This window comes from Tamandua tetradactyla, chromosome 4 (assembly GCF_023851605.1).
Source record: "Tamandua tetradactyla isolate mTamTet1 chromosome 4, mTamTet1.pri, whole genome shotgun sequence".
Lineage (NCBI taxonomy): Eukaryota > Metazoa > Chordata > Mammalia > Pilosa > Myrmecophagidae > Tamandua > Tamandua tetradactyla.
The window spans coordinates 28,449,861-28,467,031 of NC_135330.1; the positions used below are offsets into that span (position 1 = coordinate 28,449,861).

Sequence of the window (17,171 nt, forward strand, 5' to 3'; positions counted from 1 at the left end):
GTAATAACGTCTCTTGGTTCCTTTATCCAAAAATATCTTTTTTTTTTACTTAAAAGATATTAACACTGGATATAGACTACTGGGTTAACAGTTTTTCCTTTCAGCATTTTGAAAATGTGGAACTGTATTTTGACCTCTGTAATTCCTGATGAAAGTACATTGTACTTCCAGGGCTGATTTCATGAGCATGGGACCTGTGCATTGCATAGGGTGCTTCACTTAGAAAGGTATATGCTTGGTTTAATGATCTGCTATCTCTGCTTTAAAACTCTAAACAGTTTTTGAGTAGGGATTCCTGCATTTCATTTTTCCCTGGGCCTCACAAATTATATAGCTAGCCCTACACCATTTTAACCACTGTTACCCATTGTGTAATATGATATTTTTCTCTGGATGCTTTCACAATTTTCTATGTTACCTTGGTTTTCAGTGGTTTGACTATGATATGCCTAGGCTTGGTTTTCTTTCTATTAATCCTGTTTGGGGTTACTGACCTTCTGAAATCTGCAAATTTATGTTTTTCATCAAATTTGAAAAGAGTTTGGCCATTACTTCTTCAAATACCGTTTCCTCCCCCATCCTTACTCTTTTCTCCTCCTGGGACTCCAATTATTGATATTGTTTCTAAGATCCTTGGGACTCTGCTGATTTTGCTTATTTATTTGTTTGTTGTTTGTTTTTCTCTCTTTTCCAGATAAGATAATTTTTATTGATCTATCTTCAAGTTCACTTATTTTCTTCTTTCATCTCCATTCTGATACAAGTCCATGCAGTGAATTCTTTTTGTATTTTTGTATTCTGAAATTTCCATTTGATTTTTTTTTTTCTATTTCTCTCCTGAAATTTCTTCTTTTTTCATTAAGTTCAAGTATAACTTCCTTTACCTCATTTGAGCATAGTTACAGTAGCTGGTTAAAAGTCCTTGTCTCGTAATTTCAACATCTGGATTATTTTAAGACAGCCTTCTGTTGATTATCTTTTCCTTTGCAGATGGGTTACAGTTCCCTAATTCTTGCTTTTCAAATAATTTTGGGATTCTTTCCTGGAAATTGTGAATGTTATGAAAGTATTGATCTTTTTGTTTAGCAGGCATTTAATTTTATTTGACTCAAACTATTTTGCCTATTATGGACAGCAGCCCAATTCTCTTTCAGTCCTTTTATCTTGAATTTATGAATTTGTAGTCTGTCATATCCATGTGTGATTTGGGGGGTCACCCAGAGATTTGAATAGATTTCATATATAGAATTTAAGGTTCTCATTTTTTGTCCTCTTCCTTTCCAGTATTTCTGTCCTCACTCTGTGGCAGCTTTGATTACTCTGTTTCCTGTGTGGTTCCTTGAGCAAGAAAAGCAGTGGGTTTCATATTAGAGCTTCAGGTACCCTGTCTTGCACTGTGGTTGTGGCTTTCCCATGGCCATACCTGTGAAAATGCAGACTCCCCTGAGCTAGTCCCTTTCTCCAAACTCAGATCACCCCTCCAGAATATACCTACTCTTTTTCTGTCTTCAGAGTTATCAGTTATTATTTGTATTTAGACCTAAATTTATAGTTGATAGTCTGTTAGGGCTTACCATCATGCCAGAAGCACAGCTCCCCAGGTATATCAAGCTTTAGGGTTTTTGAAAGGAAGGAAGGAAGAATGATTCTTCAGAGACATAATTAGCATATTGTTCTGAGAAGATAGAAAATTTATAATGCCTTTAGGGAGATGTAATAATAATAATAATAATAGCTGATATTTTTAGTGCTTATTATAAAATATATTTACTTATGTAATCTTCACTATAACCTTATAAGATTGTTAGTGAAAGTAAAAAGACTTTATGTAACTTGCTTTAAGTCATAGTAAACAGTAGAGCTGTCTTGTTTAAGAGCATGTACTTTGTATCGTAGAAAAAATATATACTCTCTGTGTGGTTTCTGATTAGTAAGGATCATCAAGATTTACTAAATTTTGTTTTTAACATTTGAACACCAATCTCTATTTCCACACCAACAAAGGAGAAGGTATATGAAATAACTTCCAAAAGAAAGATAACTTCCAAAGGAAAATTATATGAAATGATCTTGAATCAGTCAGGTATCCATGCTTCTGTGATTAAAATCTACTTTAAGGTTTTTTTTTCATGTAAGGATTGATGGTAAAAATAGAGACTTTTTACCATTTACTTTTTTTTTTTTTTTTTTTACCAAAATGCTTAATAAATATTTAATTTTCCAATTAACTTTCTGAGATAGAACAATTGGTGATTTATACTTTTTTTCACATGTGAAATTTGAGGGTCCAAGAACTTATTTATAGAGATCACGTAAATAATGATTATAGGATGTGAGGCTGTAGCCTAGGTCTCTAACACTAATTTCCGGATCCATTTTTCTATGCTGACCTATCTTCTTTTGCTTACAGTTGAATATGACAATATAAAGAAATATACATTTATCATTATCTCACGGATATTTTTCCATAGTATCTTATGCTTGTGGGAAGCTCTTGATGCTTTATTGAATTGACAAATGATGGATGTAAATAAACATTTTGAGAACATCTCCTGATACTCTTTAAACTTTTTTTCTTTATTCTCTTCTGGAAAATGTACTATGAGTAAAATTGTTTTTTCTCAATCTCAGGATGAACTGGATAATATTTCTGAAGTGCTATGTACCTGTACTTTGAATTATGAATCAACTAATAAAAATATTTAAAAGACTCCTGGACCAAGAGGGCTATTTAAACATGCTTTGGGAAGAAAATGCGTTATAAATATTTATATTTAACAATTTTTCTATATAACCTCTTTGGAGGTCTTTTGAAGCTTTCTTTATTTGCTTCTTTATTTCTTCCTTTTTCTCCCTTCCATCCTTCCTTTCTAGTATGAATTCAGTTCTGTAAAAGCTGTATCCTGTATTCTTTCAAGCCCTCAAATCTAAATTTGGAACAACTTCTGTAGGTAATTTAAGTACAGAAGGTAGACTGAATGTTCATTTTACTTCTGATATATATATATATGACATCTGTTCAGAACCAAACGATTTTGCTTTTCAGAAATAGGAAAAAAAATTTGGAGATTTGTAGGCCAAAGACAAATGATTTGAGGAGGAAGCTCCATTATTTCACAAAGAAAGGTCACTTGAGTTTATAAGAAAAGAATGCCTTTCACCAAAGGATTTCAAAAAAGAAAACAAAGCATATAGTGTACAGAAGAGGCTTTCAAGAAAAGTTTAATGAGTGATGAATATAGGAAAATGTATCTCTATGTCCTACCTAGAATATAGACTGTATCTTCTTTTTCCTGATAAGAAAATAAGGGGCTTTAAAATTATTCTTTAGTAATGTTGGTCTACAGTAAGACTAGTCTATGGGGAGAAAGTGCTTACCTCTGTGTGACCTACTCTCAGACTCCGTGCCTTTTTGATGAGTAGAAACATTGGCACATAGCTTTAAGTTCTGGTGTTTTTCCATTCTCAGCCTGGTGTTTAAAGTCAGTGAAATACAGATTTAACCTTCATTTCTTTCCTCAAATCTCAGTCATTTTTGGATTCCTTATTAAATGTTTTTTTGATAATATGATAAAAATACACACTGTATTCACTTTTGGAGCGTTTATATTACATACTTTCCAGTCTTGAACGTAGGGTCTCTCAGTCATATGTATTCTTTAACAATAACAATATTTTAAATCAATGTTGAGCAGCAGTTGGCTTTTGTTTCCTTCATAAGGAAGAAAAGGTGTTGGAAAAAAGGTGCTGAGTAATTTTAACCACATGCCATGCAGTAATCTCCTTGAAATCACACTCTTTCTGAAGTGTCTTCTTGCTACTATGAAATAAAAGCAGGAATAAATTCAGCCTTTAACACATTTTATTGACCTGTGGATATGCATCATTCACAGCAGACCTTTATGTTCCATTTGGGCCCATGATGAACATGTTATTGGCATTATTGTTGTTACAAAATTGTAGTATACGATTGGAATCCAAGTCATTGTAGAATTACAATAAGAACTGTAGGATTATCTGTTAGTATTTAGAATAGAATGCTTAAATTGTCCTTGTTGGTCAGAGCAAGCAAATAATAGAGGACGTTTCATGTTTTTCTTTTATATTTTTGCTGCGTTTTCAATTATTATGGAGCTTTGTTATATAGTGAATATTATTTGAGATGTGTAAGTCATTAGCCAGAGCATTGGTAAACTTTTTGTCAGGTTGAGATTTTTTCATTGGAATTTATTACAGCATTTTTTGTAAATGGAATTTGAATTATAATAACCAGTGATACCATAGTACATTATTCTTTATGAGTAGTTTTCTGCGACTATTGTCTCTACAGTCTTTGTATCCCAGCCCACATTTATAAAATTTACATCTCTTAATGGGCATCCTTATGAATTAAAAAATTTCAGGGCTGTCAATACTTTATAAAAGCATTTAGCTTTCTATTGTATGCTTCATTTTATTTTATAAATTAGGTAGATTAGGCATTTGGGCCTGAGAGAAGTCAAGTGACTTTGTCCTTATCAACAAATAAATAAGTGGAATAGAACTTTCTTCTCTCATTTCCAGTAGCATATGGCTGAGACATTGAGCATTGTACTGAGAATTCTCCACAGACTTGGATTCTTGTGAAATCTCCCAAAGTATAAGGAACAAATTAGCCATAACCTAATATTTTTTTCTACTAGATTAAAAAAAAAACCAAATAACTAAAACAAAATGAAGCAAAATGCCTCAGTCTGATTTTTGTCTTCTGTCTTTTATTAAACATGGGCTCTAGACTCGTGTTTTCCACAAATATTCATGGCCCGTTGAAAATTTTCTTTTGACTTTGTTCACGTTGCTTAAACCCATTTTATTCCAAATTAAACTTTAGAAAGATAAAGACAGTCTAATAAAAGTGGGTAAATATTTTCCCTGAAATTTTCCAAAACTTTTCTAATATCCATTTTATGCCCAGATAAAAATCTTAATTGTAGTACTGCCATCCATATGGTTTATTAGCAAGCCAAGGATATTTATAATTGTTTCATCTACTTAGGGGGGAGAAACTTTATTGGTTGAATAACATTTATTATTGTAATTATAATTGCATGAGTAGCATAATTTTACTGCATGCTACAATCAGTTATCAATCTTCTGAAATTCTATAGAAAATACTGCATATTTAATATGCTTGCTCTTGACAATATCAATGTTTCATTTCTCTTCAGAGCAAACAACTGTTTTCAGCTGATATTCAGTGCCATGTCAGGGTATAAATTTATCTGAACAGAAAGCTCTAAATTATAAATAGTCCCATAATGACGTTAATCTTTGGTACATTTATAAAAGAAGTTATTGAAGAAACTGTCATTCTAACATCCCCCCCCCCATTATCACAATGAAATCTCTCACATTTCTGCATCCATATTTTGGTGCACAGATAATATTTGCATGTGTAAGCATTTAACAGTTAGGGCTATCAAATTTACAAGCATAAAAACGTATTAGGAATATTGAATAAACAGTTTTCCCAAAATTTTCCGAAACTTTTTCTATCACAAATGCATTTTATTTTAATACATGTGTTTGCCCTGTGAAGAGTGCTGACAGACTAGAGAGTTAAGACTCCAATATTTTGATATTACATACATCAGGAAATACTTCATATACAATAAAAGAAGTGAACCAGACTTCAATTCTCTTATTGTTATCTTATAAGCAACTTCAGAATATTAGATATTGAATAAAATTCCATGAGGAGTTTTTTTCCTAGCATAAATGTAGATTATAAGTTACTTGGTGTTAGTGTTCTGATTTTTATATTCCCAGTTAGTTTTGGCATATGTTTTTTTTGTTTGCTTGTTTTATCATGGGCAAACACCAGAGATTGAACCCGTGTCTCCAGCGTAGCAGGCAAGAACTTTGCCACAGAGCCACCATTGCCTGCCCTATTCACAGTTAGTTTTAACATCTTATTAGGGCGTTTAAATCCTGTGAGAATCTACTTTTAATGCAAAGCCTATTTCTCTTTGAACAAAATTATCCTTTTTCAAAAAAGTATTAATTTTTAAATAACTGTATTGCTATAAATCACCATTCTCTCTTATGCTGCCACTTAAGGCATCCTCTTTTAGACATGTCTTAAAAATAGCATGTTAGTTTATTCTCTTATGTATATGTATTGCATAGGCATACACATAAGAGATAGTAAATGGGAAGAATAAAAGATTGTACCTTTTTTTTCTAACATATACGTCCATGCTTCAGAGCCACCCTTATCAAGCTTTAGTCTGTATTTTGGTTGTTACTGAAAAAAAAAATCTAGAACATTACTGGGTTGAAGCTGGCACTATAGAAATTTTAGTGTTGGATTAACAGGAATGTTTAATTTCTTTGGATATGTATGTATTTTGTTTATATGTGAATGAAAATTCATTTTATTTAAAGTCCTGTCTCTCTGTCAAGGAGTTTATAAACATTGTTACATGGTGTTGCTTATGCAACCCAAAATTACCCAAGATGGTTGCTGATACCTACTTCTGGTTGAGAATTTAATCACATTTACTCCTTTAATCCCAAATCCTTCTCAATAGAGACATTTTCTTACCAAGATTCTCCCAGCCTAACGATATTTATTCCTCTTTTAGGCATGTCTTGAAAATAGCATGTAATTTTATTCTCTTGTTTCTAAATTTCATCTCTTAAAAATGATTTCTGGGTGGTGTGACGGTGGCTCTGGCAGAATTCTCGCCTGCCATGCTGGGGACCTGGGTTTGATTTCTGGTGCCTGCCCATGCAAAAATTACAAAAAAAAACAAAAAACAAAACAACAAAAAAAAGTGATTTCTGTTAAAGAGTCGGTGTTTTCGGTTGTTCCTTATGCTTCCTAATCACTTTAGCCACCTAGCTTTGAAGTTACCTGGTGAAAAATAAAGTTGCACTTGGCAGATATAGATCAATCAATTCATTTGATTTCCATTTTCTCCATTCCCCCATAAATATATCCCAAAGATTTTAAGCCTGTATTAGAAAAAGCTTCATATTCTGAGTGTGTTTAAACCACTCCAATTTCTGGTTTGTTTATTCTAAATCAGGCTCTACCTTTATAAAATATTTTGTGTTGTTATTCACTGAAAAGCAAAAATCAATCAACCTGATTTATTTAGAAGATATTATTAACCTCTCTCGTGTGCCAGGAACTGTGCTTGCCACTGAGGATAGATGTAATGAAAGATATTCTCAGAGGAGTACATAGCATAGTAATGTAGATGGCCGGAATTAAATTGCTAAATAAATTGTGTTGAGGTCCCGCAATAGGCAGGCTCTTAATGATCTGATTAATACATTCCTGGTCTAGGGTTAGAAGGTCTTCATTTCATGCATTCCTTTCTGTTCACATTTCCTCTTCCATCATATTTTTAATGTGACCTTTGAGTAAGCCATGCTACGTGTTTACCTTCAAATCAGTAACGGGTGTTTATAATGCATTGTAAGATCTTTGGGGGGATGTTCTGGGTCAACAGAAACATTATCCTTTCAGAAACATGTCCTGAGGACCTGAGGAGAGATACAAGGAGAAATGAGACAGTTGTCTAGGTCTAAGAGCTGACTGTCTGCTTTGTGGTTGGGATTGTTTGGAGGGAACTGGTGGTAGAGGAGACATTTCTTTAATGTTTTCGTGTAAGAACAAATGTATGTTTAAATGAGCATCTTATGATAGTTAACTATATTCTCTCCCTTATAACTTCGTCTATCTGTCCATATGATTTATGATGTATAATTGGCTGTTTTGCCTAAGTTTAATGGTCAATGTAAAACTAAAATCTGTTATTTTTTTATCAACCTAGTTAAATCATTTTCTTTAGTTTTGTCTTTTCTTTGTGTTTGTATTGCCAGACTACTTAATTATCATTTCTGAAAGACATCTTTTTAGTATCAACTATTTGTGTCTGGGTTTTAACTCTGAATAATGTGTGAAACCACTTCAAGGGAGTCAAAAAGTCATCAGGTATCCCCTTCCACCAAAGGTGGCTGTATTATTTCAATGTTATCGAAATATGTGGAGGTATAAAATTAAATAAAATTTTATACTATTCTCATGACCATAATAAATCGAATACCAACAAAACTGTAAAATCAGTAAAAATGTATATTTGCCATGTTAATATAATCTTATGGATGAGGTTGTTTTCCTGAAACAAAATTGCTGCCTGAAGTGTGAAAGTAATACTGGGACAGACATTTTTTAGTTTGGTATGCTTGTGTGGTCATGTGCCCTCAGATGACTCAGTTTTCCCAACTTGATTTTCCAACCCACTAGAAAAATGTGTTGTGGTGTAATGTTAGGTCTAGTGACCTTTGCTTGGTGGATCATTTATATATTAAAATGTGTTTATATTCTATTTTCTTAGGCTGCAACAAATTAAGTACTTGGCTTCAATATGATGGTAAATGCTTTGACAAATGTTGGCACTGTATTGGATAACAACACTTTATTATGAGATAGCCAGATTATTCAGTATATGCTTTATTAAACCTCTTAGATTGTGTGGAAATAAAAACTGAAAAATTTCAAAAATTTGTAGAGCATTCATGGACAAGTAAGGATATGTTTTCAAAGATTCCCTGGATGCCAGTTTGATAAATATTATAAAATGTATATTATATACTCATACATAGATACTGTATATATATATATGGTATAAACAAGAAATCCAAAGACTGTTACAAAATTAAATATACAAGTACCACATGGATATAAATTATTATATTAAATATAGTGATAAAATTAACTATTAAATAACAGAGTTATTTTGAAGACACAATCTATATACTAAATGCTACTATGCAAAATTAAATTAGATTCTTTTAATAGTGTTTTTGAGTATAATCTTTTTGTAAAAATTGGAAATTTATAAGGTATTATGTTAAATGATACTAATAAGCATGGATTAAGAATAAGACAAGGTATTGCATGTCATTCATCTAAAGATGATAATAGCCATCGTATATTTTTTGCATATAAAAATATTTAATTTAGGCTGTACTGTATATTGATCTAGTCAAACCAAGAAAATTATATGAAAACTTAAGTAAAACCTGTAAGTATCCATACAGCCTGAATTTTATTTTCTAGATAGGATATGAGACAACTTTTGCTTAAAAACAAAAAACCCACAATTCAAACAGAAAACAATTCCATTTCCATTTTGTAGGGAGAGCACAGACCTGTGGAGAGCCAAGGCTACCCAAATCAGGCACTGTGATTGATCTAGTGATTTTGTTGCCCATGCAGGTGCCAGCACAATGCCCAGGAACTCAGCCCCAGTGCTGGTTTCTTTCTACTAAGGCAATATAGTCTTAGGAGCCTTCTTATAAAAGTACAAATAAAATTTCCAAGCTCTCAAGTCTTCCTGGAGGTGAGAAATGTGGTGTTGGTTTGCAGCATATGCTGGCCTGGAAACTGAAATCACTCTGCTGTAGTCTTTTGTGCTTTAGCAGCATTTCAAAAATTTTCCTTTTCCAGTCTTCATAATCCTATGACAGATCTTCATCTTTCTGGGGTTTATGTGGGATCTCTGCTACCTTCTCTTTCTCCTTTGTGGTGGGTTCAGTTACTGTCTTCTTTTTCTTTTGTGGTGGAATAGTTACGTTTCTAAGCTGTTTATCCATCTGCTGTCCAGTCTTCTCTAATTGTTTACCCATTAAAGATGGCTTTATTTTTTTTTTCAAATATGGCTTTTTTACCCCAGATGTGGCTACCATTTTATTTTTATCCAATTTTAGCTTCAGAATCTTGCATACTGAAAGGAAAGCAGCAACGGTGAAAAGGGGTCTACTTTCTGTGTCTGTGGAAGACTGGACTCATAGCTTTCCAGTATCTTACAGAAGCCATGTTCAATGCTTCTGTACATTCAAATGTACAGCTAGGTCTCTTATTTCAGTGTTTAAATTCAGGCCCGGTAAACGCACAAAAGATTTAAGGCAGCTCTGATACATCTTCTTCATACCAGAAAGTTTAATTAAATAAACCCTGTCCAAAGAGCACGTCATACAGGAAGCTGCGAGGTCCAGGCACATGACTGCATTGCTGGTTTCTGTTGTATGTGCACACAGGCCAACACATTTCACCTGGAACAGTCACAAGTGCACCTCTGCTGTCCTCAACACTTTGGGTTCCTAGATGCCCAGGAGACAGGTGAAGCACTAGATCAGCTTGACTCCTTGGCACCGACGCTGACAATTCATGCCAGCTACTGCAGTGCAAAGAAAACAGCCATTAATTTTAACAAAAGGCAATAGAATTTTATTTGGCTCAGGATTACAATAGTAATGGTCAATACTATTCATCTATCTTTTCATTGGTTAAGGAAGAGAAGGATAAGTAAGTTTGTATTACGAAAGCATTAGCTTTACAGAATTATCATACTCTACAGTATTTGTAACAGGAGAATTACCTAACCAGCAAGTGCAGCGGCTCTCCCTTTCTAGGTCTAATGGGAATGGCGGTCCTCTTTCCCACTGAGTCCAGTCAGAGCTTCTCAAGGCCTCTTAACTGGCCTGCAAGATAAAGCAATGCTAGCTTAAAAATAAACCAATGATCTTAAAGGGAAAACACTGCAAAGAAGATGGGTAAGTAGTACAGATAAATCCAGAAGGGTATGGAGAGGAGAACATAGGGTGCTATTCATAGCAGATTCTCTTCAGTACATAAATGCTGGAGAAATGTACTATCCTGGTTATTAGCAAGAAACATAATGAAACCATGAGGCTAAATACTTTTCCTGATTATCTAATGAAAAGTATATAAATCTGGAATTTTTATTTCCTGATGTGGTCATCTCTGACAAAATATTTAATTCATATTACTTCCCAGTTTAAATTCTGTAAAGTTTTACCACTGCCTATAGGTCCTACACGAAATCCCCTGCTAATCTCCTTTTATCCCTTCATTATACTTTACTTTCCAGTCATGCTGCGCTGTTTTAACTTGTTCGGTACTATATTGTGACCTATTATATGAAAGCAGGGTCTCAGAATCTTACATGATTCCTAGATGTGATAAGCCTTCAGTAAATGTTTAATTGAATTGAATCTGGGCAGAGCACTTTAGTAGAGACTATTTTCTTTAGTATATTTCTAGAATAGAGCTGAGAAAATTAGAGGTAATAATCAAGTTAGAAGACCAGAAAATCCAAATTTTGCTGAAACTCTAAACAGTGGAGTTCAGTTCCACATGTCATTTATTGAGTGATCAAAATTTCCTGCTATCCATTAAGCTTAGTAACATGTAGGGTTGTCAGTGCCACCTTGTTGAATATGTGTAGAATGACAAGGGAAATGAGGATTATAAAGATACTTCAACTCAGGACTTTTAAAAAATTAGGACTGCAGAGACAACTGATAAAAATGAGAACATGAGTATTTCAAGTTTTCTTTTGAAAACTGAGTCATAGATGTTGCATTTCAAGCCAAGTAAAGGTTTGATTATTCTACACTTCACGGCTTTTTAAAATTCTAGTTGCTATAACAACTTTGATATTTCTTTATTATTTTTAGCCTTCAGTTGCCATAACAATAAGATATCTTAAAAAATAGCTATTTTCTTTTTAAGGGAAGAATCCCTTTCAATTAAAAATGATTTTGAATCAACTTTTTTTTCTTATGTGTACCTAGTATTTAAAATAATGTGATTGTGCTATTCTGTCTTCATACAATTTTAACAGACTTTTACGAGAGATGTTATAAGGTTTGGTTTTCCCCTCTATTCTTTTTTGGTACAGAAAATGAAGGCAGGTGGTTGTTTTGAACCCTTTTGTGAGATAGTGTTAATTTTTGATGAGTGTCAGTGATATAAAAATGCTACCAAGCAGTTTAATTTTCAGACATTTTTATTCCATAAAGTAAGATAAAAACAGTTACAACCCAGCACAATCCCAAGACCAAAGAACATGCCATGCACAAAGTTATCCATGAGCTTTAATTAGGGACTTACAAACAGGAGATTCTTCCGAATGGTGACCAGTCAGGAAATGGAAGTCAGTACTTCTCATTGATAAGAGAAGGAGGCAGGATTTTATAGTGAGCATAGACAAAGGTGGCACAGGGCCAAGAGAGTACGTACACGTTTCTAACAAAGTTAATTATTTTCTTTAAATAATAGTAACATTTCAAGGTTTCCTAAGACATATACAATATAGATTGAGCATTGATTCATTATAGGGAAACAGGGTAGATAATCATTCAGACAAGTTTCAGAAGGTCTATGTAAGTGGCTTGACCATTCTCTGCCCCTCTGGAGAGGCAGTTTCCCTCCTGGCCTTTGCTCTGGTCATGGAGACTATGGGCTTAACGCTCTGTTTTTTCCCCCTTTTCCTCTAAGGGTGGGGTCCTGACCCCTGGGTTGCCACGTGAACATTATTGACGGATAGCTGTTAGCCACAGTTGATGTAAAAAAGCATGGAAGTTCATTCTCTCTTATACCATTTTTCAGTGGATTTATCATATCTATTGCCACACTCAAACAGTTACCACCTCACTTTATCTAGCAATAAATGACAACTCAGGCCTGTGTTATGGTACTTTACTCATGGAGCAGTCTCTTTATTTACTCTTTAACTTGCAATGAGCCTCATTTCTGGTACTTAAGTTCCTAGAAAATGAAAGGTCACAAATTAAAAGAGGGAAGGAGCGGTACTGCTATGTTTACTATGTGAATAGAGTCAGAAAATATTGGGAGTTCTATATAATTTTCTAGGTGCCTGGTTACTTTCAGAAATTAAACAAGTCTCTGTCTATAGAAATATGGATATATATGCATATTAAACCTGGTAGCTGCTGAAGGTTATACCAGAAGACAGTGTTCCCACTGATGTTAACAGTGATGATCCTGGCTTACCAGGCAGATACTAAATCATGTTCATAATTCTTAGTTTAAGAAGGCAAGGACAACTTATAAAGATTTAGATGTGAAATTTGATAGAGTAAAATAAAATTTAAAAAGAGAAACCGTCAATCACCTGGGAAATGCAGGATCCATATGACTAGTCATCCATATGACTAAACCAATTAAGGTTTAGTATTTTTATTTCACTGTGTTGCTAACATTGGATTTTCCTCAGATGTGTGACCAGGTTAAACAATGATTTTTCTTTTAACTCTGCCCTTTCTTTTTTTCAAAAGGGAAGTTAAGGGAAGTGGCAGTTCAGTGGAAAAGAAAAAACATTGTTATTCATTTCCTAATCATATCACGTGACTCATGGATGTAGTTTCTTAAGAAAAAATGATTAAACCAATAGCTAAGTAATAATAAGCTATCGGTGAACTTTGAATGCACAACTGTATGTGTCTTACATATTTTATATCTAGTTTTCAAAACCAATTTAAAAGGTGGGTAGTTTTCTTCATTTTATAGATAGAACCTGAGACACATGGTAAGAATGGCAAACCCAAGACCTCATAATTAATGAGTGCCGTAGAAATCTTGCCAGTCCAAATTTGTCTGATTGTAAAACTCATATTTTCTCCTCTAAGTCTTAGTCTCTCCTCTCTTCAAACTTAATAAATACTATTAAAGGTAAAAAAAAAAAAATACATAGGGAAAAAATGTGGAAAGATCATATTGTTCATGCTTTTATTTCTTTGCTTTGTATACTATTTTTTGATCACTTGATTTTAATTACATATTTTAAATTTGAAGGTTTCCCAAAAAGGAAAGGGTTAAACATACATCTAAATTAGTTTTGTTTTTTTTTTCCTCCATTTTCCTTCATGGCCAAAGATAATGGCATCTCCTACAGGTTTTGCTTACTTGGCTAGTTGTCTTAGATCCCTGCTAGCTAGGGCAGCCTGAGTGTTGTATAAAAGGATTCCTTTCTCACTTAGCATCTCACTTGCATCTGGGCTGTTGTGTCTGTGAGTACAAACACTGAACCATGAGTCAGGTAGACTAATTGGGAGAGTGTGAAAGCAGGCACATCAGCTGCATATATATATTCTTTCCACCACTATCTTTAGAAATTTCCTTCAGAAATTTCAATAACTCTCATTCCTGATGGCGCCTTGCTTAGTAGGGTTCTTTTTAAATGTTGATATAAATGAAAATAAAATCAGCTTGATTTTCTCTTCAGCCATAACTTACATATAGGTAAGTTGTTCAGATCTTAAATGTTATGTTTTTATGAGTTCTGAAATGCATACATCAACGAAATCCACACCTATAAGATACAGAACATTTCCATGATCGCAGAAAATTCTCTTGTACCTCTTACCAGTTATTTCTTGAGTGTGTGTGTATGTGTATACACATACACACATATCACAAGAGGCAGGTACTGAGTTCCTTCAGTAATGATTTTTTTTTGTCTGTTCTCGAACTTCATAAAACATACAATGCACTATTTGTGTCTGGCTTCTTTCCCTCAGCATAATATTTTTTAGATTCATCCATGTTGTGTACGTAATTGTTTTGTTCCTTTTTATTGCTGTGTGGTATTCCATTGCATAGACATATCACATTTTCTTTATTTGCCCTTGATAGATATTTGGGTTGTTTCCAGTTTGTGGCTATTTCAAAGAAAGGCATTATGACTGTTTTTATGCATTTTGGGGACATGTTTTAGTTTATTTTGGGTAGAATTGATGAATATTAGAGTAGATTTGCTTAGTGTAAGAAACTGCCAAACTGTTTTGCAAGATTTCAAAGTAGGTTACTTTATGTTACCATCTTCAAATTATGAGAGTTTCAGTGGTTCTAGAGCTTTACCATATTTGGTGTTGTGAGTCATTTAATTTTAGCCATCCTGTGAGTATACAGTGGTATCTCATTATGGTTTTACTTTGCCTTTCCCTGATGACTACTGATGTTGAGCAACGTTTTCATTTTCTTGATGTCCATTTGTAGCTCTTCCTTTGTGAGGTGTGTATTCTGGTATATTCTGATCTTTGTTTTTTTGCGTGGGCAGGCACCGGGAATCTAACCTGGGTCTCCGTCATGGCAGGCAAGAACTCTGCCACTGAGCCACCATGGTCGGCCCAGTATATTCTGATTTTTAATTGAGTTATTTGTATTTGGTTTTTTTTGTGGGGGGAGGATGCACGGTCCAAGAATTGAACCTCGATCTTCCTCATGAAAGGTATGGGTTATTTGCATTCTTATTAAATGTTGTAGGAATCATTTATGTATTTTCATACAAGTCTTCTGTGTTTTGTGGAGTAAAATTCACACGCCATACAATCCAAAAGTTGTCAGATATATTTTGCTAATATTTTTCTCGTAATTTTTTGGCTTTCTGATGTCCTTAATGATATCTTTTCATGAGCAGGATTTCAATTTTAAGTATAATTTATTAAATTTTTCTTTTACAGTTATTGATTTTAATGTCTTCAGAAATCTTTGCCTACTCACATCATAAAGATACTCTCTTAGAATGTTTTCCTCTAGAAACTACATTTTTGTAATTTTGAGTTTTGTGCTTAGATCTATTTTCCTATCTCAAATGAATTTTTGTGTATAATGTGAGAAAAGGATCTAAGTTCAGTTTTACTTATATAGTTATCCAAATTTTTCTAGTATCATTTGTTTAGTAGACTTTCTTTTCTCCTTGACTTGTTATAGTACCTTTGTTAAAATTCAATTGCCCATATAAGTGGGTTTGTTTTTTCACCCTCTGTTCTCTTCATTGATCTGTTTGTCTATCGTTAGGTCACTCTTGATTACTGTGGCTTTATAGTAAGTTGAAATCGGGTTCTACTAGTCCTCCAAGCTTTTTTAGCCATCAGGATTGTTTTAGCGATTTTAGGTGCTTTGTGATGTCGTTAAATTTTAAAATCGTCTTGTCCATTTGTACAAAAAAAAAAACAAAAACCTCGTATTTTAATTGGAATGACTGAATTTAAAGATCAATTTGGGAAGAACTGACAATACTGAATCTTCAAATCCATAAAGATGGTACATTTTTCCATTTGCTTAGGGTTTTAAAATCTTCTTAACATTTTGTAGTTTTCAGGTTACAAGTTTTACAGATCTTTTAAGTGTATCACTAAATATTTTATATATTTTTAAGGCTATTTTAAGTGGTTTCTTGCTTTAAAATTGTGTTTTTCATTGTTTATTGCTAGCATATAGAAATGCAATAATTTTTTTAACCTTATATCCTGGTAAATTTCCTCATGAGTTCTAATGGTACTTTTGCTAGATCAGTATTATTATCATTTTAATATATCTTGCGTATACAATCTTATCTTCCTTTTCTTGTTTGTATTTTATTTCTTTTTCTTGCCTATTGCACTGGCTGGGACCTCCAGTACAGTGTGTATAGAAGAGGTCAGAAAGACATTCTTGCATAGTTCCCATTCTTAAGGGAAAAAGCATTTAATCTTTCGCCATTATATTTTACATTAACTGTAGATTTGCACATAGATTCTCTTTGTCAGGTTGAGATAGTTTCCTTCTCTAGTGCCCCTGATTTAACCTTTATTAGATAAACTTCATTGCTAATAATTTGCCTTGTAATTAAATGAAGTTAACAATATAAACTTTTTTTCTGTCTGCAAGTGGTCACTAAATCAGTGGATTGTAATGTTTATCGCTTCAGAGAGTGTCTTGGTTCTTGAATTGGCTTGATATTACCTTGATATTTTACAGCATTGACATTCCTAAAATGATAAGAACTGCGTTATTATCTTTTGATAGATATGGTATTTCAAAGCACTAGAAAAATAGAATGATTTGAATTTACATAGAAGTATAGATGATTAATAGTGATCTTAATTTGAGTATATTAGGAGATTAAAATATTTTTCCTGAAATTTGATCATGTATTTACTAACTTTTTCTTGCGAGGCCTGTATATCATACAAGGGATTAAATAACTTTATATATTCAGAGCTTCACAAGAAACTTTTAGAGCTTTGCAATACTCTTATAGGCTCTACAAACTGTTTTAAATGTTTTGTATAAAGGTTATATTACGCATTTATTTGTTGGACCCCTATTCCCTGCCCAGAACTATAATTAGGCTTTTGAGATATAATGGAGAAGAAAACTGATGTGGCTCCACTGATGGGGCTTGCAATCTAGTCAAGAAGACAAAATTGAATGAAATTAATGATTACAATCTGTCATAATTGTGAAGTCTGATCTAATCTGGAAACTCAGGAAAGCTTTCCTGAAGAAGTGATATTTGAAATGA

At 33.4% G+C, this 17,171-nt stretch overlaps 2 protein-coding genes and 1 pseudogene across 8 annotated transcripts in view; 2 read left to right on the forward strand and 1 right to left on the reverse strand.

Moving 5' to 3' along the window:
• RABGAP1L (RAB GTPase activating protein 1 like) overlaps positions 1–17,171 on the forward strand; it is a 734,005-nt gene that overhangs the window by 259,752 nt on the left and 457,082 nt on the right. The gene's annotated exons all lie outside the window — the stretch shown is intronic.
• GPR52 (G protein-coupled receptor 52) overlaps positions 1–17,171 on the forward strand; it is a 31,735-nt gene continuing 14,564 nt past the window's right edge. Inside the window, exon 1 of the mRNA XM_077157063.1 lies at positions 1–17,171. This exon is cut by the window's right edge and continues 14,564 nt beyond it. The gene's annotated coding sequence lies outside the window, so the exon portion shown is untranslated.
• On the reverse strand, positions 9,449–13,877 carry LOC143678982 (origin recognition complex subunit 6 pseudogene; annotated as a pseudogene).